This window comes from Chrysemys picta, chromosome 9, assembly GCF_011386835.1.
Source record: "Chrysemys picta bellii isolate R12L10 chromosome 9, ASM1138683v2, whole genome shotgun sequence".
Taxonomy (NCBI): domain Eukaryota; kingdom Metazoa; phylum Chordata; order Testudines; family Emydidae; genus Chrysemys; species Chrysemys picta.
The window spans coordinates 23,654,201-23,659,948 of record NC_088799.1 but is presented as its reverse complement, the minus strand read 5'-3'; positions in this window follow the sequence as shown (position 1 = coordinate 23,659,948).

Below are 5,748 nucleotides of genomic sequence, written 5' to 3'. Positions count from 1 at the left end.
TTTCTAACAGTGTTTTTTATTCTATATTAATATATAGGGATTCAGTTTGATCAGTGCACTGATCATCTCTTTTGCCAATCCCATGGTTATTCTGTTCTTTGAGACAGATCCTTCACTGATGTAAATCAGCATAGCTCTGTTGAAATCAGTGGAATGTACTCCAGCTGAGGATATGTCCAGGACTTTTTCTTGTTTGTTAATTTGAAAGAGAGTGTGAAATAACGCATGTAACATCCAGCATAGCTACTTGGGTAAGAGAAGAAAACTGACTTAATCTCCTTGCTCTGTCCCACTAATTCTTCCCCTACGCTTCTTGTAATCCAAGATTAATAGCATTGTTTTCTTGTTTACTGTCATGAAAACCTGATTAACTAAAGGAGGCATCTAAAATGTCTCTAGGGCTCCCTGTACAGTTAAATTCACAGCATGAATCTTGTCATAGGACATGCCTACCTAAACTAACTCTCTTCAGCCCAAAGAAAACTATTCTAAATCTGAGTGACCCCAAGGTCATTGCACAGTGTTTCCAATTACTTGTGTCAATAAAGCAGGCAGCTACTGAACTGCTTCTGACCGTCTCCTGAAGTTTATGTATGTTGGCAAATTTTCTAAAATTGTTTTTATGCCCCCTCCCAAACTGTCAAAATAGCCTAGAATAAGTGGTTTAGCTACAGCCATAGGAAACATCAGGCGCAAACTGCTGCAGCTGCTTGACTCCTTTATGATCTCATATTCCTCCCTATTCCTATTAACCAATGTTTACTGTATACAACCACTTATGGAAGCACTGAAGAAAGGTAACGAGCTCCATGGCAGTCCAAAATCCTCCAGAGGGTAATTTTTTTTGCTTCTGCAGCCCTCTTTTCTTTACAGATGCCATAAACCAGACAAAACACAAATGTTTGAGATTATCTTCAGTTTAAATGTCAGAGATTGAAATTTTGTGTCTCCATTTGTCCACCTTACCATGACTAACATGACTAATTGTCCAACAGATCCTTGCTCACCTGTACCAATTCCAAAGGGACTCTCAAAAACTTCAAAAGGCAATAGGTTCCTAATGTCCAATTCTGCCCTCACATCCACAATTACAGTTCCTATTAAAATGAATATGAGGAAAAATTGTGCCCTTGTATAAATAAATAACAATTGTTAGTGTCTGACAGCCTTGGAAGCTTAGAAGTTTCTCAGTTCAGCAAACCTCTCTTGCTATCATACTGAAAGAAGACCAGGGCTCTTCCTCATCCCTTTGTTCAATAGCCATAATATTAAAAGATTAAGAGTTTGAAAGAATGGCATGCTCTCTTACCTATCAGATGCTTTGTTGGAGCAGTTCTCTTTCTCTAATAACCAGACAACTCAGTGGTTACATGGTAATTACTCCCCGTTTACAGAATTGTGTGTAGAATTTACAGTTTTTTCCTGTTCTAAGGTGGTTATATATTTACCAATAGATTATTTTCTTCTGTACTTAACTGTTAGGGCTTTTTTCCCCAGATGAAGGCAGTAATTTGTCCAACTTTTATTGTAGTAATTGCCTCTAGGGTAAAACGTGAGATTTAGTAGAGCTTCCATTAGTATATAGGAAGCCTAAAGATAGAAATGCTAACATTAGAGAAATCATTGTTGTATTTATTCATAAACAATGACCCTCACTGACTACCTTATAGATAGGTATGAAACATGCAGCAAATCCACCTGGCTACCCTTCCTACTTCTTCTTAAGTAATTACTTAATTGCTATTTCCATTCTTCACTGCAAAGTTGCCTTGTTATAGGGGTGTTTCCCATCATGCTTTTCCGGAGGGCTGGCCTTTTAAATAGAGTAGAGTCAAGCTGCTGAAATAGCTATTTTGCAGCTATCTATTATATCTCCTCTTCCTGCTGGTGAGTAACAGAATTCTCTCTAATTTGCCCTTCCTTATTTCTAACTAGCTGGTGTGTGCTACCAGGTTGGGGGCGGGACAAGATGAGGAAGAACTCTCAAATTCCTCTTCTTCCTGCTTAAAATGAAAGATTGCTCCTTTTAATAAATTTAAGAGATAATACTCATGCTAATTCCTGTAATGACTACTACAGACAGCTGAGGTAACAACACCCTCCTGCCAACACTGAGAAGGAAAAGGAAGGTAAAGCATTTGGGTATCCTCAATTCCTTTTTCTACTTGAGAAATCTGGGCTCTAGAGGGAGAAATGCCATCGCTTTTCTGGTTGTCCTGAGTTTCCACCATATTAGCAAAGTATGTAGGCTAGACTCTACTATTTTGTCTCCCAAGTACCCCCTGCCCCCTTTACGGAAGCTCTAGACTATTTGGAGGACAGGGTTGGAAAACATGTCTTAGCTATTGTATAGCTATAAAGGAACTAGCATTCATACTGAAAAGGGGGGAGGGGGAGTCCATTTAACTGAAGTAGCATATAACCTTTATAGAAGGCAAATTTGTCAATAACAATAATATTGGAGGGCTCTGTCTCTCTTCCTCTGTTCCCGGTCTATAGTTGATATTCCCCCCTTATCGTTGGTTATTTCAAGCTAAATTCATTTTATCCTTGTACTGGGGCTTTCTTGAGGCCATATGTGATACTAGCTTTGCATGATGCTGGCCTGAAGATCTGAATTGTACCCTGGTCTTGATTGGATACATATAGAGCAGGGTTCATGCTGGAAAAAGATATAAATTGCACTTTAGGTTACTTGGTTTCACTTATAAATGTACCCTCACATCATTCCAAGATGCAGATATCTGTGCTGTGACTTTCTTAAGGGGCTGCAGTCTGTTAATCAAGGCCTTGTGGTTTGCACCTTTAAAAAAAAAAAAACCACTTGAGCCCAGGATTTTGATGTTTTCAAACTGCAGTTTATTAATAGGCAGTTAAAAAGCAAAAGACAACAAATACAATCTAGTAGGTGACAACAAGGAAAAGACACATAAGATGCTTAGGTCAACAGCAGCGGTTAGTCATTTTATCCCCCCATTTCTCCCAGTTAGTTACTCCATGCAGCAGACTTCCTGAGGAACTTCACCCTCAGTCTGGTCTGTACCTGCATTTCATCAGCCACTATATAATCTAGCCCTATAGTAGTAGCTGCCAAAGTAACCAGACTAAAGTCCTTCCTCTAGTAAAAATATTTCTCCTGCTGGTTTCTTATGTAAGGGATTTTGGAAATTATTAATCTTCACATAAAAGAATTCAGTTGTGTGTATGGGTGCCAGGTTTGTATAATTTTTGGTGGTGCCCAGAATGGGTCCAAGCAGGAATGTCCCATCCATAGGACGGACCGGGGCAACCGCCCAGGCACTGCGCTTCAAGGGGATGTGGGATCCTGGGGGCCAGCAGGGGGCCTGGCGCCGGCAGCAGCGAGTGACTCGGCACCAGGCCATCCTGGACACCACATTCCCCTGAAGCACGGGGGCCCCCAAAGCGTGGTAAACCCAAACATTGGTGGAGCTGGGCCCATGTTCTTAAATATTGGTGGAGCACGGCACCATAGGCCCATATAACTTGCTGCCTATGGTTTTGTGTGGTTAAGGAGTTTAGTTAACGCTCCCAAGCTCTGTGTTCCTTTTAAAGGGCACAGGTCAGTTTAACTTGTTAGGAAAGCAGCATTTGGATCGGAAGCTTCTGCTGCAGCTCAGAATCTTGTCCAGGGAGAAATGATTGTGGAGCCCTACCTACAAAGAAAGGAGAGAGAAGGATTTTGTTTCGCCAGCTGGGAAGCAGTGGTTATGTAACTGTTCCATTCATATCCTAGTCCTACTAATGCAGACGAAATGACAAGATCCTGAGTTTGTATTCTAAGTAGCGCTTGAGGAAGGCTCTTCCTATGCTGATGCTCTTTCTGACTGATGATTCCCAGTGGGCAAACATAGCTTCCTTGAGAGACTAATGAGGGTTCCAGGTGCCTATTCATAGCCTGCCAGAGATGTAGCTTTGCATAAGAAATATCTTGTGCATTGTGTTATTTCTGGTGGTGAACGTGTCTCCAACTTCAATAGAGAAAGGGGATTCCTCCATTTGTATGCATCATCTCATACTGCCCGCCTCCTTTCTTCCTCCTCTGCCCCTCTCCCCCCACCCCCATCCCCTGTAGAGGCTTCTCCATGCAATCTGGCCTCTCTGTAGGGTGACCAGATGTCCCGATTTTATAGGGACAGTCCCGATTTTGGGGTCTTTTTCTTATATAGGATCCTATTACCCCCCACTCCTGTCCTGATTTTTCACACTTGCTGTCTGGCCACCCTACCTCTCTGTGGGTAAAGGGTTCTGGGGAGGAGCTATGGATGAGGGGGATACACATAGTCCTTCCTCTGGAAATCCAACGTCCGATTGTATTTATCTCCCTCTGGAGAGCTTGGTGGGGCTTTTCACAAAAGTTTGGAGGAAATGGCCCAAGCTCTGAGTGAATTTATATGGTCCACACATAATATCACTTGAAAAAAGAGGGTTTACACTGAAAACTCGGGCAGACTCTTAGCGATAACACTGTGAATGGGGATGCTATAATAATTGGTAAGTACTGTGCCTGATGCACTGTAATGATTCAGTAGATCACATTGTCAGGTCCTGTGTTTAATTTTCCTGGTCCACCAAATGTCATAGTAAATTGGGGCTCCCTGCAGATTTAATTCTCTTTTGTATTTCTGTACAAGTGTAAAAATAACTGTCACTAAATGTGGCAGCTGGGCCCCGGGAATGTTTTTTAAGGATACATTTGTGGACAGAATTCCTGGAACTGATCATATTCTATTATTTGAAATGACTCTAAGCTGTGAGGCCTCATTACTGTGAAAATGACGGTTGAATTTTTCCTTTGAATTCTGGTTCATGAGTATTTCCAGCCAATTCTTTTGACATTCAAAGTATTAATGGGTCCCTGTTTTACTAGGAAAGGTAAATCCAACTGTTTGTGTTATGCTTTTTTTTACAGAACAGGGATTTTTCAATATTCATTTCATGTAGTATTTGAGTACCAGTCCAAATGGTTACTTTCTAGATGTCAATATATGGTATGCACTTCTGAGGCATTTATCCCCCTACTGTTGAGGTGGGCAGCATGCTAGGTCCCAAACTGCTTAAAAATTACCATGATAGTTGGAAGAAGGCCATTTTAATCCAGCTAGGTATTTCCCCTAATGATAAACAATTAAAATCAAGCTGTCTGATTTTTAGATCCTAACAATTGCCTTGGACAAAGTGATTAAATCAGTATTAATAATCAGTAAAATAGATTAAATTATTTACTGAGCAATCTGCACCTGAGCTAGAGATCGAACTGGAGTCTCTATTCCTGAAGGGACAGAAGCTATTTCAACTTCATTGTTGTTCACCTCCCACTCTCTGAGGCGTATAATTCCAGTGCTGGCAGGGCAGTTAGCCATGTACCACCCACTGACCTTAATGAAGCCATATGACTAATAATTAGCACCTACTGTATATAGCACTTCAAAAGCAGAGTCCTAGATTAAAGCCAGAAAGAACCATTAAATCATTTAGCCTGAACTCCTCTCTGTCGTGGCCATAGAATGTCACCAGAATATCCTTGCTTTGAGTCTAATGACTTCTGTTTGGTTAAAGCATATCTTGCAGAAAGGCATTCAGTCTTGATCTGAATACATCCAGAGATGGACAATCTGCCACTTCCTGAGGTAGCTTGTTCCACTCGTTCACCACGGTTACTGGGAAAAATCTGTGCTTTATTTTGAATTTCAATTTGTCTTGCTATAACTTCCAGTTATTGGGTTTTGT